The sequence below is a fragment of the Equus quagga genome, chromosome 4 (genome assembly GCF_021613505.1).
Source record: "Equus quagga isolate Etosha38 chromosome 4, UCLA_HA_Equagga_1.0, whole genome shotgun sequence".
NCBI lineage: Eukaryota > Metazoa > Chordata > Mammalia > Perissodactyla > Equidae > Equus > Equus quagga.
This window is the reverse complement of record NC_060270.1, coordinates 78,609,746-78,635,638: the sequence shown is the minus strand read 5'-3', so window position 1 is coordinate 78,635,638 and position 25,893 is coordinate 78,609,746. Positions and strand designations below refer to the sequence as shown.

The window sequence follows — 25,893 nt, the reverse complement described above, 5'->3', positions numbered from 1 at the left end:
TCTCCCTTCCTAACGCGGAGGGATGAGGTGCCGCTTGGGGCCATGAAAAGCTCCTGAAACCCATGAAAACCTCGTAGTGGCTGTGATCGGAAAGGAGGGGATCACGCCTCTGCAAAGTGCCTACCTGTTCTATGGCTACTAGTAAACCTAAGAGCTTTCCTGTAGCTCTCAGTCAGCAAAGAGAAACCAGAGAGGGCTCCCTGAAGAGTCCTTCACAAGGAGCATTTCTGGAGGAACAAGCAGCAGAAGGAGTTGCCATCAATAACCATCTTAAATCTGGTTTCCAATCTAACCACCAGGATCCTTGCTTTTGGGCCTTTACAACATGACCACAATGAGCTCCTTTCAAACATTATTCTGGGGCCGGCCCTGTGGCCGAGCAGTTGGGTTCGAGCACTCTGCCTCGGTGGCCCAGGGTTTCACTGGTTCAAATCCTGGGCACAGGCCTAGCACTGCTTATCAAGTCATGTTGAGGCGGCGTCCCAAGTGCCACAACTAGAAGGACCCACAACTAAAATATACAACTATGCACTGGGGGGCTTTTGGGGAGAAGAAGGAAAAAATAAAGTTTAAAAAGTTAAAAATAAAATTCTTCTCCTGGGGGGATCCTGTACCTCAAACCTTTCCCAACCCCTGGATTTTACCACCTGAGCAGCAAAGACATAGGAAGAAGAGCTTTTCCCACCGTGAGATCATTAACCACCTCACAAAGAAGGACACGGCGTGAGTGGGGCAGGAACTAGGACAAACTCTTCTGGATCGCCCATGACCAGCCACCTTGTTCACTTTTCTGTTTGCCTTTATTTCCTCTGTGCACTCTATGACCTAGCCGGCCTCGAGGCACTGTTACAGTAATTGTTTTGCTATCTATATACTCTATCAGTGGTCCTCAAAGGGTGGCCCCATCACCAGCAGTATCAGAATCTCCTGGAACTTGTTAGAGACACACATTCCCGGGCCAACCCAGGCCTATGGAATCAGAGGCTCTGGGGGTGGAGACAAGCAATCTGTTTTGACAAGCCCTCCAGGTGCGTCTGATGCACAAGAAAGCTGAGAACCACTAAGCTCTGTATCTTCCCCATCCAGGGCTGACCTGTAACCTAGAAATGGATTCAAAAAGGTCTCTGTCTGCAAACAAGCCCTATATCATACATCGACTGTAGGCCCAGGGAAGAAGCTCACAAGCCCACCCGGGGTGGCAGCATTCATTCATCCCATTCGTGACATCACACAGTGTAGGCCAGGCCTGTGCTACAAGCTATGGGCCCATCCTTGGCTTCAAGGAGCTTAAAGCGTAGGAAAGCTTGAAGATACCAATCAAGCATACCTACAAATAAATATAAAATTACAAACTGTGGGGGCTGGCCCTCTGGCCGAGTGGTTAAGGTTGCGGGCTCTGCTTTGGAGGCCCGGGGTTTCGCTGGTTCAGATCCTGGGCGCAGACATGGCACCACTCATCAAGCCATGCTGAGGCGGTGTCCCACATGCCACAACTAGAAGGACCCACAACTAAAAATACACAACTCTGTATGTACTAAGGGGCTTTGGGGAGAAAAAGGAAAAATAAAATATTAAAAAAAAAACAACTACGAACTGTGGCAAACACTATGAAAGAATGGGGGTGCCACCAGAGAGAATGATGGGGATCTCCTTTCACCTCAGTGGTTGAGGGAGGCCTCCCTAAAGAAAGGACAATTACGCTGAGAGACGAAGGAGAAGCAGGAGTCAGCGGGGCAAAGAGAGAAGGAAGTAAACATTCTCAGTATAGGAAAAGCTTGTGCAAAGGCCCTGGAGCAGGAGAGAGCTTGGTGCTTTGGAGACAATGAAAGAACACAGTGCAGGTAGAAAACAGAGAAGGAGGCAGGAGGAATAACTGGGAGATGAGGCTAGAGAAGTTGCCCAGCCTTGGAGCCTGCTGCGCCTCACAAGCTTGGTCAAGAGTCTGTGTTGGAGTCTAAGCTTACAAAGATGCACCCAACTTGTAGGCAGAATATTAACAATAAACATGATAACTAACATTTATTAAACACTGGTCTAAGAGTTCCACATAAAAATGTAATCCCTACAACAACCCACAATTAGGTTCTATTATCATCATCATCCCCATTTTATAGATGAGGACAGAAGTTAAATAAGTTGCCCCAAGTCAACCAGCTAGTAAAGGATTAGAATCCCGTGGGGCCAACCACCTTGCTACACTGCCTCTCGGCAGGAGAGGGAAGAAGCAGTACACTGACGGCAATGATCTGCTCTGCATTTTCAAAAGCTCGCTGTGGATGCTGTGTAGAGAGGGAAGAGAGAATGGAAACAGAGGCCACTGCATCGTCCAGGCAAGAAATGGCAGTGGCCTGGGCCAGGGTGGTGACAGCAGAGATGTCCAAGCAAGAGATATGTCTGGGTGGCAGAGAAAGAGTGGACTCTCCCAGGGGCTGTGGAACAAGCTCTCAAACCCCTGAACAAAGTCGGTTCATCCTAACCCACCCTTGCATCTGCCATCAGAGAATCGGAATAAGGGCTGAAAAGAAGGCGTCCCACCCTGTAGGACTAACCCAAACACAGGGCTGTCACTGTGACAGAAATAGCAGCACTTGGCCTCTTCAATCCCAGCCACTCTTATGCTTAAACTTTAGCATTTTGAGGGAAAAGTCTGTTCCTTGTTTAGAATGGATGTCCTTTATCCACCAGGAAAGGTTACAAATGGCCAAGACATCTCACACAGCACCCTCATGAACACTGATCGGACTCAAACTTAGATGTAAAGGGAGGCTTCTCGCCCGCATTTTCACAAGCGGAGTTTCCTTTAATTACCTTGACTGCCTTGCAGTTCATTAGGGAGAGTATGACAACACATTCGTCAGAGTGCCTTGAATTTCCAGAAAAGTCTCACCTGTGACTTGGTAAAACGGATGGGTCTTGGAGAAGCCTAGTGTGCAAGCATTTCCCTGGATTAGATTTAGAGTCTGAAGGGGTGGTCAGTAGGGGCAGGGTGCAGAGGCTTCACCCCCAGTCATCTTATGGAGCATGAGAATCAAAGCCGCTGACTGAGATGGGTGTCGGCAGCAGGGACACCTCAACCAACCGGGGGAGCCACTGGGCTTCCTGTCTCTGTGACAGGTGGAAGCAGAGCACCACGGGGCTTCCCTTTTCCCTAAGAAGAGCTTTGCATTTGCCCTCTGATGCGCATGTCTGACGCAGCACGGACAGGCCAGGTGCGGAGTGTGGGCCTCCAGAGGAGAGGACGGGGCAAGGGTGGGCAGCGAAAGCACCGTTTCCTTATGGGAATCAGTCACAGCCTCACTTCTACAGCTGTGAAAAGGCCACATGGATTTCAGAGTTTTGAAGGGCTTCACCTTAAAAGGCTATCGAAGTGGGCGATTTGCCCCTTTGAAATACTCTCTTGCCTAACTGTTCATTCCCCCACATGCATCTGTCCCATATTCTTCTTCCTTAGACACGCTGCCTTAATTAGCCACAAAGTCTCTGAAATTCTAATTGAAACTGTAAAACCTGGTGAGTGAAAAATGCCATGTCTTTCTCCTATTTACACAAGTATTAAATTAACTACCTCTTGTTTTGTAGGATGCTCATATTTTTTCCCTATAGGATAATGAACCTTGAAAAGAAAGAGCTACAGCCCTGCCCTCACCCCACCTGAAGGGGCCAAGAAGCTTCTAATGACATGGGAAAGATAAAGGCATGAGACCAGCAGGAGCACCCCATCTCTCTGGGCCTCAACCCCCACAGCATTAGGCCCTGAGGACCCTCCCTTCCCGAGGAACCAGAAGGACGAGTTAACGTGCCACTCAGCAAACTCTCAGAGTAGAGCCGTAGTCTGCTATAAACAAACAGTCCTCGAGTGGCCTGTAAGATGCCGAGTGAGTGGCTTAATCACCCAGCAGGGTCTAGTACATGCTACATAAAACTCCTCGGAGACAGCAAGCCTGCAAATGGAAAGCATTATCATTTGTAACAGGACTAATACGAACACAGGCTTGAAACAAACAGACACCACTGGATTACCTTTCCCACCGCTTCAGGGAGACCATCGAGTTCGATGGAGAGTTTTATTTCTTTGTTTTTAAACAAGACAGCATCTCCCACCACGTGACAGCAGGCTCCCTCTCTAGGGAAATTACTTCTTGTGCATCTGTCCTGCCAATGACGGGCTGCCTGAAGTACACGGGTCAAAACAAAACAGTCCAGTCTGGAAGAAGGTCCAGAGGCTTTTTACAATTCTGATTAAAACGAAAAAAAAAAGACCAAAGATCTCCTGATCAAGCGTCAACACCTTGAAAAAGTCTCAAGGGGGTCAACATCCCAGGTTCCAGTGTTTCCTAAGCTATATTTCTTGAAGCACCTGGGGTGTTGGCTAAAAAGGTGGACTCCATGCCTCGGCACGAGGGGGCCTGGGATGTGCTTTCTAACAAGCTCCTTTGGTCCTTCTTACACAACTCAAGTTGGCAGCCCGCCACCCTATTTTATTAATGCACTGCTGATATCCAGCTAAAGTCAGAGAGCAATTCATACTTTTCTTTTACTACCAAGATGGCCTCAACTACATCTGCATGTGACTTGGAGATAAAACATCGTTCACCACATTCATCCAGCCAAGTCCCTGGCCCCCAAATCTTTCAACAGACAGTTCATTATTTTAAAAAATTTAAAGGACATTGATTTTACATTTACTTCCTTTCTTTGCCTTTGGTGAAGTCCCCGTAGACCAGTTGTGATCTACGAAGGTCAACATCTGGAGACGGAACGGAGAGCTGTCACCATGGCGGTGAGCGGGCCTGCTCTGCTCAACCAGAGCCTCCTGCAAGGTTCCCCTTACTCGTGCTCTATCTTCCTGATAATTATGCAAAACGCAACACACTCAACCATGAATCTTTCCTCAACTGGCTCTGAGAAGGCACAGAGGCACCAGGAGTCAAAGTATACAGAACATGGAGAGGTGGGGTGTAGAGGTGGCAGGAGCCCAGTTCACAACAGCCTCGGAGCCAGACTTCTGAGACTGTCCCCCGAGTCACAGAGCCTCACAGAGATACAACAACGGGGATGAAACAGAAGACGTTCGTCATGTAACTTTGAACTGATATCCCATTACCAGACCCCACCGCCGAGAGCAAGCTGTGTCTCCATATTTTGTAACTCCTATAATTATCCTCTGAAAAGCATGATTAGGTTGCATTATGTTTCTTTGTGTTAAAAAAAACGTTCAGTTCTCACATGTAAACACTTAAGATTCCCGATGGTGTTTCTAATCCTAATATGCATTTTCTCACTTTTTCAATAGACCGGAAGGCTCAAATTATGGAATCAGCCCGGTCTTCTCTTGAGCTCTGAGAGACTGACTTGTACAGCGGCCAGGGAGGCCTCACCAGAGACTACCAGTGTGGTCTCCTAGCTTCCAGAGATGACTACTGGAAATCTCCAGGCATGTGTCAGGAGAAACAAGAGAGTTTTCAAACTAACATCTCCCGTCTGGACCTCCATGCCTTTGGTGTTTGCCTGCCCAGTGGCAGCCAGGAACTAGGGGACGATTTGCCTGCAAAGTTCCTCTGCACGGACACCAAGAAAGCCAGAGTTCAGAAAAATATGACAGGTCTTGATGCAAGGGTTTGCTTTTCACTATGTGAAGCTCTTTCTCCTTCTCTCTCTGCCTCAATGCCCTTGCTGGTGCTTAACGCAAGAGTAAACAAGCTGCCATCCAAATCCTAGGAAGCGAGGGAAGGAAACGATATTCACCGTGTACCATCTAAGTGCTCAACTCGCTGGCAGGCACTTCACACAGTCGGACATGCAACAGCCTCTGTGCTGGTTATCTGGTTATTCCATTTGCCCTTCCCCCATCTATTCTCAGCCCGGTTCTGTGCCCAGACTGGCTGACACCTGTAGACTCCATCACCTGGGCTCCATCGCCTGCTGGCTTCCCATTGGTTCAGCTGACCAGAGGCCCAGCAGGAGACTGGAAAAGGAGGGGAGAGGTCAGGGTTATTTCTTTCCAGCTCCCTCTCTCCTCAGATGCCACATCTTTGGGCACCATTCCTCCGGACTATAGCTCCTGCTGGACAGCTGCTCTTCAGTTCCAGATCCTACTGAGCCCCAAGAACTCTACTTTCTCTCCTTTCCCGCTCCGGCCCTAGAGGCGAGATTGTTTTTCCCACTGTTGTTCGTCCCTGGGGGCCTCATGGTGCCTAGCCAGCCCCTCTGCAACTGTTCCTTTCATTAGTCTTCATTCAAACCATCTGGGGTGAATTCTGTTTCCCGCCAGGAGTTCTGATACTGGCTCTCACTCCAGACATAACTGCTTTTGCAAGTGAGATGAAATGCAAAGATATGGGTCAATAAGCACGTGGGGGCATTTCTTAGAGTTGGCTACCCTGGTACAAGAAGAGCTGATAAGGCTAGTTCATCATCAGTGTGGTCTTGAACCCAACTCCTAACCCAACTTGATGACAGAAATCCCAAGGCACAGGTTTAGGATCTCCAGACTCTGTCTATACCAGGTACACAGGGATTTTTTTTTTATTTACCCTGTGCTTCCTGCTACCTGCTTACTAATACAGGAGAAAGAACTCTGACAGGCCCGAGGAACACTTCAAGCTCCTCTGAGGAATGCAACCTGCAAGGAGACCCAGGATAAGAGCTACCTGTCACTGACCTGTACACAGTTCACAACTGCCCTGCGAGGAAACGTTCTTTGTCTCCACCTGACGGATGAGGAACGAGATACAAAGATGGAAAAGCAACTTGCCCCAAGTCCCACACCCAGGTGGGCCTGACCCCAAACGCTGTTCTTTCTCCTCCATTGCACTAGTTCTTAAAAGTGGGAAATAAGGTTGATGGTCTCCAAACTACTCCTGAATTGGGCCTAGTGGGATGGGGCTTCCTCGTTTTAGGCAAACCAAAAACACCAAAGAAAGAGAATTTTAATCTCAAGGACCAACCTAGCTCGGAAATCGGTTAGGAAAGCTCCCTCTAAGTGAAAAATCATGTGTTGTATGTCTGTATGACAGAACATGTAGAGTATAACCCCAACGTGGAGATACGTGTGGATGCGCGTGTCTATAATGATTGTTTATGCACAAAAATTTTCAAGCAATGGTTATCTCTAGAAAGGTGAGAGAGCTGTGCTCTTCTGTACACTGAATTTCCTACCATGAACATTAAACAATTTCTTATTTAAAGACTCAGAAAGGAGGGAAAGAGGGAAGTAGGCTGGTTTATCCAAACGTATAGACCACTGGTTCTCAACCTCAGCTGCACACCGGGATCACCTGTAATCACCACGGTCCCACCCCTGAAGTTCGAATTTAACTGGTCTGAGGTATAGCCTGGGCAGCGGGAGTCCCGAAGCTCCCCCAGGTGGTTCTCATGGGCAGCCAGGCTTGACAGCCACTTCCCTCAGGCCTAGTCCCTTAAGATAAAATTTAAAATGCAGACCAAGAGGAGGACCCTAGGCATTTGTATGCCATGGATCCACTGGCAATCAGGTGAAGCCCCTGGACATCTCCTCCAAATAATGTTTCTAAATGCATAAAATAAAAAACAAAGTACTTCCAACCAAATACATTATACTTAGATTTAGTTATCACAAGGTTTTTAACTTGGGATATAGTAATATGGGTGCTTCTTTGTTAATCCACCAAGTACCGAGATGTGAAAGTAACTCTGCACCTACCATCACTTGCCACCTTGAAGTAGTGATGAGTGTAAATAATATTTGGAGGATCTGCAGCGAGTGTAATGTGAGAGGATTTATTGGTGACAAAGTCTGGATACTTGTAACAGCTCTGTGGTTTGTTGCCTATGTTCACCACTGAAGATAATGCCAAACTGCAGTCAGAATTCATTGAACATAAAAATGGACTGTTCGCCCCATTCGAGCTCACAGACTCCCAGGAAAAGCGGATGCTGTTACAGCAGCATCTGAGGACTCCCTCAACCCAACATCGGCCCTACCACTAGGTGTGCCATCAGAGGGAAGGAAAAAAAGAATTTTAACCTTCTCACGTGCTAATTTGCAGTAGAGGCTGCTTCTTTCCTTTCTTCTTTTTTAGTCAGTCTTTAAGGCTCCTTCAAGACATGAAAAATGTACATTTCCTGAAAACTAGCTACACTGTACATTTTAATTACAGCAATATTTTTCAAGTACCACTTCATGTGAAAAGATCCCTGTTTCTTCCACTAAAAAGACTCAACTGTTTTAGCTGCCTCAAGACATCCATCACAAGTGCCAATATCTCGGGAGTTAGAAAGAGGTTTTTTTAAACTTTCTAAGTGTTTAATCAATAGGTTCCTTTTCATACAGTGCTACGCTGCCTGCATAGGAGCTGAAAGGTTTTTTTCTTTCATCTGAATTTAAAATAGTATTTACCATGTACTGAGTGGCTATTATACTTAAGGTACAGAGCTAGGCTCTCTCCCTCAATTGGTTCTAATGCTCACATCCACGCTGTACTATTATCCCATCTTATTAATATAGAAATAAAATGATTAGGAACTCCAAAACAGAGCCTGATGTTATAAAATGACTCTCGGGGGGAAAAAAAAAAGAGGAAAAGAAAGCCCCAAATATGTTAACATCTGGATTGAAATTCCAGTTATAAATTAAAAGGTAGTTATTTATAACTAAACAATACAGTATTTTCCTGGGGTGGGGAGGGACGGCCACACCCACTTACCCTAGCAACAGACTGAGCTAATTCACTCAAAGGCTTTTACTTTTCTTCAAAGCCGCAATTTTCTAAAGACGCCAGAAGAACTTTTTAAACTTCTTGCATTCTTCTTCCATTTGTGAAGTATTACAATACTCGGATTAAAATGCAGGAGAGAACAGCATGGTCAGACCCTTGGCTGTCGAAGAAGCAATGGCCAGTACCCAGCGGTGAGAGAAACCCCACACTTCCGGAAGCCTGGCCTACGCACTGTTGCAAACAGTCCCCTGGCCACCAACATCATCATTATCGTCACATAGGAAGGTTCCCATTCCATAACTACAGGAGGGCTTTTGAAATGATCCTACTCAAACACTGTGCTTTGAGATGTTCTCAGAACTCTAAAATGCAGTAGGGCGAGGGGGTGGCATTATTTTGTTTTCTGCCCTATGAAGTCTGTTCCTCATGAAGGCATTTAATGGGGTAGGGGAGGCTCATAATTAATGAGTTGTTTCAGCATTAACCAAACACCATAAGAGAACTTACGATGCCCCAAACACTCCTTAAAACAGAATGAAGGCTGGGAAAAGGAACCCACAACAGAGAGAGCACAGGGGAAAGGGGCGGGCTTGCAACACGTGGAAAGCTTTAAACCAGCCCAACAGGAAGTTATCAGCGATTCACCCTTTGTTCTTATCTTGTCTCTTCCACCAGGGTGGAAAGGCACTAGAGGCCAGCACAAGACACAACTGGGGGTGCGGCGGGAGATGTCAAGAAGGAGAAAGAACTGGCATTTATGGAGCCCTAGCAAGTTTAAGGGACTTTCATATGTGTCACACACTCCTTTAATTTTTCCCATAACCTTATCAGATAGATAAGCACCTCTTCAATTTTAAAATGAAACCAGAAGTCAGGTTAAGCAACTTGCCCAGAAGCTCACAACTCATAACAGCAGAGTCAGACTTGGAAGCCAAATCATCCTGGCTCAGAGCCACGCTGGTTTCTGCCCCTTACCCCTCAGATCTTGTGAGTCACTTTCAGCTCAAATTTCAAGGTTCAGGAAAATGGTATCCCAGGTTTCTAAAAACCCCTCCCTAGGTCATAATCTCTTGGGGGGAGGAGGAGAACATCAATGGATATCCAGGAAGTCAGAAGAGAAGGGGGGAGGGGGAAGTCCAATTCTAACAAAAAAACAGAGGCGGGGGTTGGGGGGTGGGGGGAAGGGGGGAATGGATTCCAAAACTCAATGTGGGTGAGTATTCAAATTCTACAAGGAATGTTCAGCAAATGGTTTGTGATGACTTAAAAAAAGTGATCTTGGGACTGGCCCAGTGGACTAGTGGTTAAGTTCAAGAACTCCACTTTGGTGGCCCGGGATTCACAGGTTCAGATCCCAGGCACAGCTTCTCAAGCCATGCTGTGGTAGCATACCACATAAAATAGAGGAAGATTGGCACAGATGTTAGCTCAGTGACAATCTTCCTCAAGCAAAAAGAAGAATACTGGCAAGAGATGTTAGCTCAGAGCCAATCTTCTTCACACACACACACAAAAAAAATGGTGATCTGCAGCAGTACATAAGGGGTTTGCAAAGAGCCAGTCACTCCAGGGAAACCTTATGCCCTTTCTGGAAGAAAGGCTTATCCTTTGTTGGTCAACCAGGAGATGGTAACAGAGTCACAGGAGACACAAGGCTTCTGTTTCAGCAAACCATGTGACCTGGTCTCCCACATGACATCACTCCCAATGATGTCATCCAAGGACCTGTCCAACCTCCCAAACCAGTAGCCTGCACAACTACTTTGGTCACACGTCCCATTAGTAAAAAGTGAGCATGTACCCCTAATACACGTTAATTTATTTTAAAATAATCAACATGTGAAGATTACTAAAGTCCTTAATTTTTAAGGGAAAAAATAATTAAGCTTTCATATGTTCTTCCCATACCCCATTATCCTAAGTACGAAATTTTGGAAATCACTGCCCTGGGCTTGCAACATAGTGACCACTTGGAGCCTAATGACCTTCACTTTCACTCCACCTGAGCCACATCCCCGACATCTTGTCCAGGTCAGCTGTCCCTGTCTCCACTCCCAACACTCATGGCCACCCTTCATGCCTGAGGGTCCCGTAATCACTTCTTTCCATATTCTTGGGGTCCACAGTCTATCCCTCCCAGATTCGCTGACCTCCCAGAACCATTTATTGCCAATGCCCTCTATCCCCCCAACTCCCTGTCTCTCCACTCTATTCACCCAGCAAAATCCCCAACATGTAACAACAAACTCACTCTCGGTCTCCCTTGTGTTCTGCACTCGGGCAGTTCAGCAGGGCCAGAAAAAGTAGATGAATAAATAGTAACCACACGAACACCAGGTGACTTCACGCCCTCATCTTCTGCAGGTCTCTTAACATTAGAACTTGGGCTTTTTCTCATGCCCAGTCAGTCCATTTCCCTTTGTGCTCAGCCAGCGATTTCAAATCAGCACTCCCTTCCACACTCTACTTCCAGGAGGCTGCCTGACTTTCTACTTCACCCATCACTCAACCATTCTGTCATTCATTGCACCATTTACTGGGCACCCACTCTGTGCCACATGCTGTTCCAGTACTAGAGGGACAGGCTTGAATCTCACAGCACTTACATTGCAGTAAACAAAACAACGCCATGGGTTGGAAGACGATGAAAATAAAGCCCTTAGGTAATAGGAAGCAAGTGGGGGCCAGAAAATCCTGGTCATCGCGTGTGACCCACTTCTCTACCTGCCCTCTTCTCCCCCTTCCAATTTTTTTTCATTGAGGTAAAATTCATGTAACATTGAATTAACCTTAAAAGTGTACAATTCAGTGTCAGTCAGTACATTCATGATATTGTGCAATCATCACATCTGTCTAGTTATCACCCCAAAAAGAAACCCCCCATTAAGCAGTCCTCCGCATTCTCCCCCTCCTCCCAGCCCCAGGCAACCACTAACCTACTTTCTGCCTCTGTGGATTTACCTATTCTGGACGTTTCCCGTCCACGGACTCATACAACCCCTGTCCAATTCTGACAACAGCTCTGCCCTTCCTGCTTTCTTCCCTCCAGCGGCGCCGTCCCCTCCTCAGTCTCCTCCTTCCCCTCAGCCTCCTCTCTCCTCTGTGCCTGGGACCCACCACCCAGTGCATTGCTGCTGAGACCTCAGGCCCTTCCCTGCCTGTATCTTCAAAATCTTCCTCTGAGCTGGCTCTTTCTCTCATCCTTCAAAACACCAAACACCACCCTGACCTACCTCCTCTCACCCTCAAGACAGCTCCAACAGCCTCCTTCCCTTCCCAGCCTCATTCGTTTGGTGGGATATGCAAAGGCCTTCAGAGGTTTCCGTATTGACAAACTCAATAAAAACTCAGGAGGCCTCATCTCATCGGGGCCCTCTGGTCATGCAACACATGTGACCTTGGGTAACTGGGACTTAACCTCTGGGTGCCTCGTTTTCCTCATTTGTAAAAAATAGCAATCAGAATAACACACAAAGGGTTTTTATGAACAACGAATAAGTGAAAGTACCCAAAGTGCTCGTAAATGTGCCAGGCACACTGTAAGGGCTCAAAACATGTTATCATTATAGTGAAGATTACGAGTTCCATAAAACCCGTGGCCACACTCTGCTCGAGCAGGACCAGGCTCTCTGGCCATCCTTCAGGGGCTTCTTTTTGGCTCAGCTCCCACAGACTGGCTCTTGCAGGGTAACACCCTTTTCAGGGAGATATCATCCACTCTCCTGGCTTTAACTGCCACCCGATGCAGGCAATGCCTAAACCACATTTACCGTGGTCTTTAGCCTCCCAGGCTCAGCCCTAAACATGGCAGCACCTGCACAGCCCACCAGCAGCCCCAGGACGCCTTGAACTCAGCATGCCCAAAGTTAAGTCACTCTCCCCTCCTACCCCTCTAGTCACCTCTTCCTCCACCTCCACTTCAGGTTCCCATGATCTCTTGCTGGGATCTCTGCAGTCGCCTCTCCCCTGCCCCGATCTCGTGTCCCTGTTCCTTCCATCCTTCACACTGTAGCCAGAATACCCCATCTGAAATCCAAGGCTGCTAATGTCACTCCCCTGCTTAAACCCTTTCAGGAGCTCTCTACCGTTCTCAGGAGCAAGCCCAAATGCCTTCCCAGGGAAGGCTCTTCCTGACCTGGCCCCATCCCCAACAGCCTGTGCCTTGCCTTCTGTCCTCTGGGAATTACTGAATGCTGAGGCAATGCAAGAGGTAGCCCACAGGGCCCCTCTGCTTGGCACGCCTTTTCCACCTGATTCTCCCAAATTCTGCACATCTTTCAAGGCTCAAAGAAGGCTTCACTGTTGCCCCACATTTAAGTACCCTTCCTGCCTGACATGGACCAAAATTAGGTGTTTATGCATCTGTTTTCCTCTTTAGATTATAAGCTCCCTGAAGACCTTGTTTATCTTCTCCATCCATCCATCCATCCATCCATTTACCCATTCAACAAAAATGCCCCGAGAGTCTACATTGGGCCAGGCACTAGGAACAGTTAACAAGGCAGACGTGGTTGCTGCCCTCAGGCAGCTCACAGTCCAGCAGTGGAGACAAGAAGAAGACATGACAGCACTCCCCTCTAAGAGCTGCACAGTGTGGTCTCTTGAGCCAGGCTCCCTGGCTTCGAATCCTGGTTCCACCACTGTGAAACCTGGGACAAATTACTTCACTTCCCTGTGCCTCACTTTCATCTCTAACATTAGAACAGTTCTACCTACTTCACAGGGTTGCTGGGAGGATGAAAAGTACTAATAGATGTAACTCAATGGGAAGTATCCATAACACTGCCTGGCACACAATAAATGCTTTCTAAGAGTTAGCCATTCTTCTTATTGGCACAACGGGAGTGTTTATGGCAGGGCCCCACCCTAGACATAAGGTCAGCTGTTGCAGTCACCTTTGAGGCCCTATGCCTGACATATAAGTACTCAGTAAATGTTTATTTAGCCACATGGGTGAGCCCTACAAAGATGGTTCAGTGGCTCAGCATCAAAGCCTTGTAGAGCTGGAAGTCACGCTGGATAACATCTGACCCAACTCGCCCACTTGTGCGGAAGAGACAGAGGCTCACAAAGCTGGTTAGTGGCAGGGTAAGCACCAGCCCCCAGATCTCCTGACTTCTCAGCTGATGTTTCCCGCCCCATTTCAAGAAGACTCTTGTTACCCAAGACAGTACAGCTGCTCTGCATCTTCCACGGTCTCTTATTTCCACTGCAGACAGGCTGCTGCTGGCCACCCAGGCCCCCTCCTTCCCCTTCTCACGCCTCTGCTCCAAACCTGTGGTTCTCTTATTTCCAGAGAAAAGTCTGGCCTTTGAAAAGGCAACAAGATATCAATGTCTTCTCCAGGGAGCAGCTTGAAAAAAATCATAGGGGCGGGGCAATCCCTGAGACCCCCAGTCCCTCTCTAGTCCCATTGGTCACTCCTGATGGGAGAAGACTTCCTCTTCATCACCGGAAAGTTTCATTTTGCCTACTCTGGGATCCAGTCTTTTTTGGGTGCTCCTAGGGTCAGAAGGCAGATCCCCCAGGAACTTGGGTGGAGAATAACTGCCAAGTAACAGCTCTCAATTGAAAGCCAGATCCCAAATTTCTAACCAAACACAGAACTCTCACCCATCTGCCCGCTTGCTCTAGGTTTCCCACAGGGGCCTTTGAATAGCATGTCATTCTTTGGCAGTGCTGACGTGACGAATGCCAATCCAGCAGGACTTTTTTAGAGGCCATGGTATTTACGGAACTACTCTGTTAGGAAAGTTTTGCTTTCACACCTTAACGGGCCTAGAAGGCAGAAAAAGAACATAACACAGTGAACAAATAAATCCTGGAGTGCTGTGTGATGTTCTTTATTACTTTTCATGGTTGGGCTGTAATATCTGTTATAAGTACCTTGGGCTTCATCTATCTTCGGGTCTGCACCTCTGCTGCGCCTGTTCACACGGGTGTGTCTGAGGCTCACAGAGGATCATCACAAACTGGAGTGTCCAATACTGGGAGTGCAAAATATTCAAGTGCTGAGATTTTATCTAAACATCTCATAGTAAGGATGCTATCACACAAATCTGCCTGGATAATAATAGTCGTGGACAGAGTGCTAAAAACAGGGGCAGTAAATTTCATCTACACACCTCACTATTGAAGAATTCGTTATACCACTGTATCATAACAGCCACGGGCTAGGAAGATGTCTGTCGTAGATATGAGATTTTAGGAGCCTCACTTTATCTTTCTTGTAAATGCTAAAGCAGACCCATTCTTTCAAACAAAAAAAATGAAAAACCATTTTTTACCTAGAGAAAAACCATCTGCCTTCCCAAGAAAACTCTTTCTACCTTTTTACAGGAACAAAGATCTCCAATAGGCATTTCTCTTGCCCTTTAGAGGGAACTTTTATCTAGCCTTCAAGGAATTTCCCTTTGGCTCTACACCCCGTGCAGATCTCATCTTCAGAAGACTGTTCAGTACGCGTCTCACCAGTTCACCTGCAGATAAGGCACCTGATCTAATGTAGCTCATGGAGAGCAGACAGGCTGTGGAATCGGAGACCTGAATGAAATCCCCAATCTGCACCTGATGAGTAGGGGGACAATATGTCCCCACTTGCACCTGTTATTCCAGCATAATCACTGCTAGTACCCCCTTCACTCTCAAAAGTGTTCAGGTTTGGAGGATAAGCTATATGGGCACCTCATAATTACGTGAGTTACTGCACGCAAGACACTTAACTTCTCCATACCTTGGTTTTGCATTTGTTCAATGAAGACAAAGCAATCTGATTTACAGGGTTGTCATAGGCAAGAAATTAGACAGGGTGCTCAAGGCTTGGTTCCCACAAGTGCCCAGGATCCCTCAGAACACCAGCTACACGCTCAAGAGGTCTACTTTCGGGAAAAAGCGTTTCTCTGCATGTGAGATCCTTACCCTCTGAATGTCAGTTTGAAGACAGGACCTGCATTTTCCACTTCCATTGTGACAAGGTCTGTAAAATGGTAATGGGATCTATCTGTGTCCAGCAGCTGCACCATTAATGCTGTTGTCCATCTGACCAGGAGATGAATCACTGGTGCAGATTTAAACTCCTATACTCCAGATCTTCTGGACTTGCTTTACTCTCTCCACAGAGGTAGGATTAAGATTGAAATCCATCCCAAACCAAAACTCTATGAAAAATAGGCCAAATGAATGCGGCTCAGAATAGGTCGGTGGGGTAAGAGATTCTTCAAAGTGAGTCAAATTACCATCCCTCAGCCAATGAATCTGGTGAATCTCCTGCTTTCTCAAGCCAAAAAAACTGGCCTTCCCAATCCAACAATAGGACAGTTTCTCCATAAAAGGATCTGAGATATAGCACCTTAAAACTTAGGCCGAATAGCACCCACAGTCTTGCATGGGAAACTATAATAGCAATCAGCAGCACAGGTAATGACAGAATTTTGCTGTTCCCTTTTACAAAAAAAAAAAGTGAGAGAGAAGCTGTCACTTCATTGATAAGCTTATTAAGTACATGTATGTTCTCTTTGACATGAGCAGTCACAATATGATATAATGCGGCTGCCCCTACTTCCTTAAAGGAATGGCTTTTACTCACTTAGAAATTTGATCAATAAGTAAACCCACAGAAAAATGAATCTTAAAAATTTGAAACTATTCAATTCCAATCTCCAGCATAATATTTTTTGAAACGAAAGTTGAAAAAATATTACTCTCATTATTATTTAATATGGTCATCCAAGGTATTAACATTGAATGTATGAAGATCCCACCCGTGCTCAACTTTTAAAGAATCAGAAAGGAATGTTCAGCACTTTCATGCTCTAAATATAGACTTAGAAGCTGTGAGAGGAAAAAGACAGACATGGCAGCACAACAATGACTTGGTGTCTGGAGGCCGGCAAGAACAGTAGGCTATTCTGTGGAAAAGTCATTTCCTATCAATAGAAGTTTCCAGAAACAGAAAAAGGCTGATGCTATTCCCAGAAATCCAGGTATAGCCACAGCACCGCACCCTCTAGGCTGGAATTACTGGGTGGCAAGGTAGCAGCCAGGATGAAGTGCACACCGATGGAGCTGTCTACCTCCATCTCAAACCCTAATTTCTGGGAAACGCCCTCTCCCCCCACAAGTCATATGGTAACAGAAAACACCCCTGGCAGCCGTTTGTGCAATAGATTTCTTGGGCAATGGGGTACTTGCTTAGAGTTGCGTTGTGATTATGTAACTTTGAAGCATACGAAGAGGAAAATGAAAGTTGGTCTGTATAGACGGAATTTTCCTGCAGAACTTTTCTGGTTTTTCTCCACTTGAAAACCTGAAGAAGAATCGCACTTCAGATAATCAGGACATTTTAGCTTTAAAGGCATCCTGTACCTAGTACTGATCAATACAGCTTTGCCGGAGGAATGTTCTGACAAACTTGCCTCCTCATGTATGATAAAAGAATGAGCCAGAGTCAATCAAGCTCAAGTCTTTGACCAGGTCTAAGAGAAAAATAAACCAATTGAAGGTAAGCCCACACTCCCTCCATATCCATATCTGGCAGTCTTGGGGAAATGCCAAGTCAGGAGGAGCTCAACTCCCAATGAACACAAGAGACAGGCAGCAGTGGAGGGTATTAGCATCCAAAACCTCCCCCAATTCTCCCCCATCATTTCTGGACCCCTTGGCAGACTGGTGAGGCCAACAGACCCCTTCTCTGGATTTTTTCAATGCATATAATGAAATACATAAGATTACACAGGAAGTCAATTATATGGTTACCAAAATATTTTTAAAATTGTGATATAATAATACATAAGCTTGTTTGCTAATGCATTAAATAATACTATCTAGCAGGAGGTGTAATATTTGAATTTGAAATATCGCTTAATTTCAAGTCATAAAGAGTATTGCTACTTCAAGATATCTGTTAGCCATCTATAACTGTGGTATGAAAGTATCAGATTTCCATTGGTGACAAAGTCACAGACAATGCTAATATTACTGTGATTTGTGTACAACCTTCAAAAGTTAAGGAATTGCTCAATGTTGGTGAGACATTAGTGAAAATCAAGGTGTAATATTTTCCCATGCAGCTCACAGATCCCCCCGAAGCCCTGCAAAGCGGTCTGCAGTAGTTCAGATGAAGCTCAAGTGATAATCTGACTTCATCCCCTCCCTACTCCTAAGGCTTTTCCAGAATGATGAGGAGACCCACAGCGGAGCCATGAAGCAGCAGAGGCTATGAACCACATATATGGGAGGATGGAGGGTCTGCACTATGGAGAGTCCACCACCTATTGAGAAGAGCAGTATGGAGCCAACATCTCTAGTCCCTTTTTCTCAATCAGCTACACCCAATGCATGGGCCACAGGTTATTATCTTTTAAATAGTTGCTGTTAAAAGGGTTTAATTCAGCTGAATCATTAGGCTGGGGGGCAGAAAAAATTACTTTACAAATCGCTTCCCCTAGCGCTGTGTTCTAAACTCTATCAGCCCCAAAGCCTCCAGCTTATAGCAACTTCTAATACTCCTTTACTATCTGAAATCAAATTCTTAGATAACCTTCCTAAACTTAATTTCAAATACACATATTTATTGCCGTAAGAGCAATAGAAATGAGAAGAAAAGGAAAATAATCTATACAAAACTAACGTGTATTTCAATATCCAATTAGTTGGGCAAGACCAATCTAGAAGGCATAACGGGGTCATGAGATGCTTATATTTTAATGTAAAATCAAAAAATGGGTCAGCTACAAATGTGGAGTGACACAAGTGACGTGCTGATGCCATGGGTGGGGCGATTTTCCAAAATGGCAAACACCTCTTGGTAAATTTCCCAGCAAAACAAAGCACAATCTTTCTTTATCGACTGGGAAACTCAATCCTTACTCAAAACATGCAAAATATTCTTTGGTTACATGTAAGTTAGGTCTCTAGGCTTAGGTAATAAACATGTTTTGTCATCCATGATCGTCACAGTGGGACACAGGATATATTTTGGGGTGTAAGACTGTTCTACCCACTGCAGATGGTCAGCATCCCCAGTTCTCAGCCAATAAAAGCTAGTAGCACCCCTCAATCAGTGACAACCAAAGTCCCCCCCCCCGGATTTCTAAAAGGCCCCCAAAAGGCTCCCCGGAGCTAGCCAAAATCCACATTGTAGCTCCCATGCTCTGCTCAGCTGTGGGCGAGTTCAAGCTGGGCCACTGAGGGGATACTCCCCAGGAAACTGGAGTTTTCTTTACAAAAGAAACATCAGTCTCGCTGGGTGGCTTACCCAGCAACAAGTGCCCTCACCCAGACTTCTGCCCTTGCGACACGAAAAACAGAACAAGGCAGAGAGGAGAATTAAGCAGCCAGGCAGATGGAGGCAGAGAGGAAGTAAAGGGGGTTCCTGGGGTCACGCAGCTCCTGCCTCCTGCTCCCGTAGCCCTAATGTGAATTCTCCACTTTCGTTGAAAGGAGCTCCAGCAGGTTTCTGTTGCTGACACCCAGAAGAGTCCTTATTAATTACTGGAGTCCAAGCACCTGCAGAGATGGCCACCCACCTGAACTAAGGGGGCAGCTAACATCAAAAATGCTCAGGAGAACCTATTCTAACGTCAAAGAACACACCTTATTTGGAGGACATTTCTCAGACTTGACTAAATTCTTCAAGCTGTAGTTAAAGCTCATTTATTTTGATTCTGTTCTCACTGTCAATAAATAAATAGGCCAGTGACCATTCTTCACCTGGCATTTCATATTTTAGAAAGACATACCCAGATCATCCTGAAGCCTTTTCTGCCCCAGATCCTTCTCATCAAACTCACTGGCCACACCATATAAATAACAATGTTGTCCTTCCTTGACAGACTTGGCAAATTGAGGCATCACAGAAACTTAGCCTTTAAGGGCCCAATTAGGTCCGAGTGGAATAAAATGTTTTTTCCAACGTCTTTCCAACCCCAATAGTCCACGACTTAATGTCTCTAAATTGTATTATGCTCAGAAATAATTCCACCCTAACTCAGAAATGTGGCAATAAGGACCAGTTGCCAGAAAGGTGTTCTAAAACAAGCCAAGATCACTGTTTCTCCACCTCTTCCAGAAATGGGCTCCATTATATCACAGAAAAGGCACTGCTGGAATCTAATGAATACGTAACTAGCACTTGAATGGAATTTGTGTCCATTTTAATTCCAGCTGGTTTCCATAAGAAAGCCTCATTTAAATTAGAAAAAGGGGTGGGGAGGACATAATACTACTTATGATGAAACATTTTAGAAATGTTTGAGAAGGTTCCTATATAAGCCAATCAAGTATAATGTTAAATAGCAAAAACAACGGTTGAATCGAAACAAAAAAGAGAGTTTGAGTGCGACACAGGAAAAGGGTCAATTTTCACATCCGCCAGATTTGTTTAGTGTAATTTCCAGAAGAGATTCAGGAGAGTTATGAGTCACCTGAATGGTGTCTTCTAAACTGAGGGTTGAACCTAACTAATAGGTTATGAAGTCAGTTCAGTGCAAGGGTAGGAAAACTTTTTCCTTAAGAGCCAGAGAGTAATTACTTGAGGTTCTCAGGCCAGATAACCTCTATCACAACTACTCAACTCTGGCACTGTAACATGAAAGCAGCCACAAGCAATACACGAACAAATGGGAGTAGCTGTGTTCTAATAAAACTTTATTTACAAAAATGGGCAGCAGCCCAGAGTGCTGACTCCTGACCAGCATGTTCTAAGTAAATGAAATAGAATAGTACAGAAAACATCAGAGGACACCAGAAGGAGAAGGGTGGGTACAGTTTCGTGAAACTTTCTTGCTGTTATATCTATGCATATTTGAGTTTTGAGTCAATATGTATTTCTTGTTGTAGGTGTGGGTCAAAAGCCACCATATTGGAAATAAAAAGTAGTTTGAGAAAGGAAAATAAGTCTGCTTCTGACTGAAACCAAAAAGAATTTACAGGATTTTTCATCTTAAAAAAGGGAAGGAAAAGGGTAGATATAATGCACAAGTTCTTGAGCCTAAAGGATAATCTTAAAAGAATATTAATTAGTCAAAAGTAGTCCAAAATGACCTTCAAAAAACACTAAAAGTACCTCTTATGCTATTCAAATATCTGATATGAGCTGTGTATCAGTTCGCAATTGCTGTATAACAAACACCCCTAGAACTCAGTGCCTTAACACACCAATCATCAATTATTTCCACAACTCTATAGGTCAGCTGGGTGGTTCTGGTTATCTGGGACAGGCTTAACTGATCTTGATAAGACATGCTCAGGAGACTTCAAGCGGCTGACAGGTCCGTTGGGGGCTGGCTGGTCTAGTTGTGTCAAGCCTCATGCCCATACGTCTCTCAGACCTCTCCATTAGGCTAGCCTGGGCATGTTCTCATGGTGGTGGCAGGGGTCTGAGAGAGGAAGCTCAGCTGTGCAAAATGCAATCACAAACATGCAGGCACTGTTTACATAGCATTTGCTAAGATCCCATGGGCCAAAGCAAGTCTCATGGCCAATCCCAGTGGTGGGGGTGGGGAAGGTGGGGGACTACAAAGTTACAAGGAGTGTGGATACAGGGAGGCCATTAATCAGGGCCATTAGTGCCATCAATCTTCCACAGGCAGTATTTACTCTTTATCATCACCTTGGCAGAAGCAGAGAGATCTGACATTATTTTAGATTTTCCATTTACCATGTCTCGTTTTGTTTTTCCATTATCACTTCTCAGGCAGAACAGCAGAGTGAAAAGAACACAGGCTTTGGAATCAATGAGACCCAGTTTTGTACCCCGGCTCTGCCACTTCTGGCTGTATGACACCGGACGAGTTTCCTTCGTACCTCAGTTTCCTCATATTATAGTAGCACTGCTGACAACTCATAAACCACAACACTGTAAACGTTTGCAGCTCAATGTCTGGCCATAGCAGAATTCAAACATTACGAACATACTCGTGTGTTTTGCAAACAGTTGATCAGAATATATTCAAAAAGAGGAGGAACAAGGAAATGGGCAAATTTCCGGTGACAGCAAAGTTCCTTGACAGAAAGGAACATTTCTTTATACAAAGAGTAAAAAAATCATTTCCTTTCAAAGAGTTTTGAGGACTAATGTAGGCAGAAAAATGGCCCCCAAAGATCTTCACATCCTAATCTTTGGAACCTGTGATGATGTTACCTTACAGGACAGACGCGATTAAGTTAAAGACCTTGAGATGAGGAGATTATCCTGGATTATCCGGGAGGGCCCAATCTAATCACACAGATCCTTAAAATCAGAGAACCTTGCGCAGCTGTGGTCAGAGAGCCGGCCTGATGACAAAGGGGCAGGACGAAGCTCAGTGTTGCCGGTTTTGAAGTTGGAGGAAAAGGGCATAAGCCTATGAATGTGGGTGGCTTCTAGAAACTGGAAAAAGCAAAGATTTTCCCTTAGAGCTTCCGGACGGAATGGACAACTTGATCTTAGCCAACAAGACTCCTGGTGAACCTCTGACCTACAGAATTATAAGAGAACATATCTGCATTGCTTTAAGCCACAAAGTCTGTGGGTTGTTAACAGCAGTAATAAAAGGACGGCATAATTTTGTAATCTTTATGCTAAAGACTGACAATGAAGAAATAGAAAAGTCTCTCTTGAAGCCAGTGGACCGGAAGCAAGGAACTCTGGAACACAGAGAACATTAATGAGTCATGGCATCAAAAATGGAAAGCTTTTGGGGCTGGCCCCGTGGCCGAGTGGTTAAGTTTGCGCGCTCCGCTGCAGGCGGCCCAGTGTTTCGTTGGTTCAAATCCTGGGCGCGGACATGGCCCTGCTCATCAAACCACGCTAAGGCAGCGTCCCACATACCACAACTAGAAGGACCCACAACGAAGAATATACAACTATGTACCGGAGGGCTTTGGGGAGAAAAAGGGAAAAAATAAAATCTTTAAAAAAAAAAATGGAAAGCTTTTGGAAAGCTTTATCTAATTCTGTTATAGGGGCAATTAGAGAAAAGGCAATATGATAGAATAAGCAACTCATTATCGTGGAAAACACTTTACTGCAGTCTTTAGGAAAGTACAATAAAATCATTACCCAATACTATCCCCAAGAAGTTCCCAAGTTATAGCTCCAACAAGCACGTACTGGGGGAAAAGCCATATTAACAAATCCTTCCAGAGAAATTTTCTAAAGACTGCATTTAACTGACGGCTCCTCCAGATCTGCGGCTCCAACTCTGACCACCTCCACTTCTTTTCATAGATAATATGACAATAAGGTAATAAGCCCTAGCGGTGTGTGGACATGTGTACACACACCCACTCTCACACACACAGTCCCCATTTGTTGGACTTCACGAACCTAAAAATTATGCTGCCTGTGGGAGAGAAAAATGTCTACAAAAGGTCCACTGATTGATTTTTAAAACAGAACTCTCAGCAGGCACGACAACCAAATAGGACCTCAAAATTAGGAACACACCTAAGAATATTCTTAAGGACAGATTAAAGAAACTAGAGTAGATGAATGTGCTGAACTCAGCCAAGAAGGCCACTAGCAGAATCTCACAGAGGTAGGAGAAGATAAGAGATGCCTCATTTGACAGATGAACAACCAGAATCAGAGAGCACTGAACTGACCTGTGTGGGGACCTGGAATTGGCCACCCCAAGATATGTCTCTTTGGCATCAGGATTATTTGAGGCTGATTGCTTTTGATAAACTGGGACAGGGAAGGAGGCTCTGAGGAATGGAACTTTCCCTTTGTTAGGACACGTTTACATTTGTAAGGTAAATCTCTATCTGTGAAATTTGCCTCCCTCTCTGTACCAGGAAGAAGAAAGGAGATGACCTTCTCTCTAAAAACTCTTAATCAATACCAAAGGCAAGGACTTAAAATCTGCATTTTACTGTGCTAGTCTGGTAACCTCCTGTAACGAACTTCCCTCCCCCTCCCAACGTTGGCATTTCTTAAGGATTAAGCATCTTTCCTTAGGCTAGGAACTGATTGCCGAGCTCACCTGTGACTGCCCAGCTCCAGACATAGACTTGCCTCCTGCTACGCCCACCGAGATAGCAGACCATTACCTGCTGTGTCCATCAAGCACTGTGCCAACAGGGCAATCTTGTGACTATTGTGGGAGGGACGTTTCAGTCACATGTGAAACACCCCGTTTGGGGGTATATAACCACTGTGTGTACCCCACTTCTTCGGTGCCCTTTCTTCCTTCGGGAAGAAAGGCCCCGGGCCATGGTTCCTCATAAAGCTTTGTTTAATTTTCTCTTGCTATTCTGTCTCATGTGAATTTAATTCGCTCTCCGGCCAGACGAACCCCCATTTGGGAAGAGGAAATGTCTTCCTACCCTACACCTGCATGAAGACCGCCAGCCAACTTCAGAGAGGCCTCGTCTACCAGTCAGTTCACCCACGATGCCACACTGCCCAGAGGATCATGTGACTCCGGCGTCAGGCTCTGTGTAAGCCAATGGAGCTTCTAGTCCTGCCTACGAGACCTCTATACTCCTTTCTAAGAAACCCTTGGGGCCAGATGGATGTTTTTATAACCAACATGGGAAAAAACTTTTCCCCTCCAAAGCTCAATGGACATCAGAAGAGGTAATAAGGAATGGTGAACCTATGGAAGAAAGTTAACATTTACCCGAGAGAATCACATTTATGTACACCCAAAAGATTACCCACATAACAATGCTGCCTTTACATCTAGCAAAGATAACGTTAGAAATCGCATGAGGAGAAGAAGGGGAAATGTACCATTCTGAGTGACTGGAGCCAAGAACTTTGTTAAAGAGGGAAGGCAGTCCCGATGGACAGGCGGGCTTGAGGTTGTGTTTGCAGAGGTCTCACATAAGACTGGGGACTCCTCGTCTGATAAACGTGACTGGTGGAGCAGAGGAAGAAAAAAGCACCCCTTCCCCTCTAAATCCCCACTTACCGCTGCCTCTAACCCTGGTGGCTCTGAAAAATTACAAGAGACACGTGAGGGACGTATACCAAACAGAAATACTAAGCAAAGTCCTGAAGGAAAACAGGCAGATCCTACTTAGCATGAGGCACAGACAGTGCTTTCCTAAACACGAGGCAGGAGAGAAAGAACTGGTCATACAGAAAACTCATCAGCATGAACACTAGTAAATAAAAGAAATTGGAGTTGGAAATAACAGATGGTTAAAAGAAAAGCAGCTGCAAGGAGACTGCTATCAAACTCCCTCTTCTTTCAACTTTGTTGTTTCACGGTGAAGCTGCAATGAAGGTATGTAAATAGAATTCCACCCAGCTCATGGCAGTGTAAATACTCAGCCACCTTCCCCAGGGCGCTCTGCCACGGAACCACAGAACTACAGAACTCCATGAGCCTGGTCATCCTCTGCTCTTGGAATCTCAATTTCCTAGGGGAAAAAACAGCTTCACTAGGGGAAGCAGGTTATTCCTAGGCCGAGAAGTAAGGACTATGGCTTTTTATTTCTAAACATACAAAAATAAACATCCCAAGAGATAGTGATAATCAAGGGTCTGCTCTTCTTAGGTAAGCATTTCAGCTACCTACTAAAGAGTCTACCAGCAAAGGCAAAAACAACGTGAGCTTTTCCTCAATCTTTTTTTAAATATTTTAATTTTTTTGCAAGGAAAGAGTCGACCTGAGCTAACATCTGTTGCCAATCTTCCCTTTTTTTTTTCTCCCCAAAGCCCCCAGGGCATGGTTGTATATCCTAGCCGTAAGTTCTTCTAGCTCTTGTATGTGAACCACTGCCCCTGCATGGCTACTGACAGACGAGTGGTGTGGTTCCGCGACCAGGAACCAAACCCAAGGCGCAGAAGTGATGAGAGTGCCAACCTCTAACCACTAGAGCAGCAGGGCTGGCCCTCTTTTTTTAATTCAATACGGGAATTTTATTTCTTTATTCTACACCTCCTTAGCCACGCGTATGGGATTATACAACATTAGGACTGAAGAGAACTTTGGCACTCATTCAATCCTTTCTTACCTTTCAACAGAAGAACTGAGGCCCAACGTGTCAGATGGGCTGAATTAAGATGCTCTTCACTTGCATATTGCTTTATGACTGCAGTGAACTCTTCTGTGCGGGCCCTGACCGGGCCTCGACTTTAAACTCCTTGAGCAGTGAGGGACTATTTATTAACCAGAAATGTCTAGATTCAGGAGCAGGTGAGAGCCCTGATGTGTCTGATGCAATCCTGGTCATATGTAAGGAATAAAATGAAAGGAAATGG

General features: G+C 45.4%; 1 protein-coding gene and 1 long non-coding RNA gene across 6 annotated transcripts in view; one reads left to right on the top strand and one right to left on the bottom strand.

Annotated features, from left to right (window-relative positions):
- Positions 1 to 25,893, bottom strand: part of MGAT5 (alpha-1,6-mannosylglycoprotein 6-beta-N-acetylglucosaminyltransferase) — a 328,832-nt gene that overhangs the window by 296,697 nt on the left and 6,242 nt on the right. The window lies entirely within an intron of this gene.
- Positions 17,067 to 21,997, top strand: LOC124238033 (uncharacterized). Its single transcript, XR_006888217.1, has 3 exons — positions 17,067 to 17,196; positions 17,765 to 18,043; positions 21,391 to 21,997. It is a non-coding gene; the product is annotated as an uncharacterized LOC124238033 (long non-coding RNA).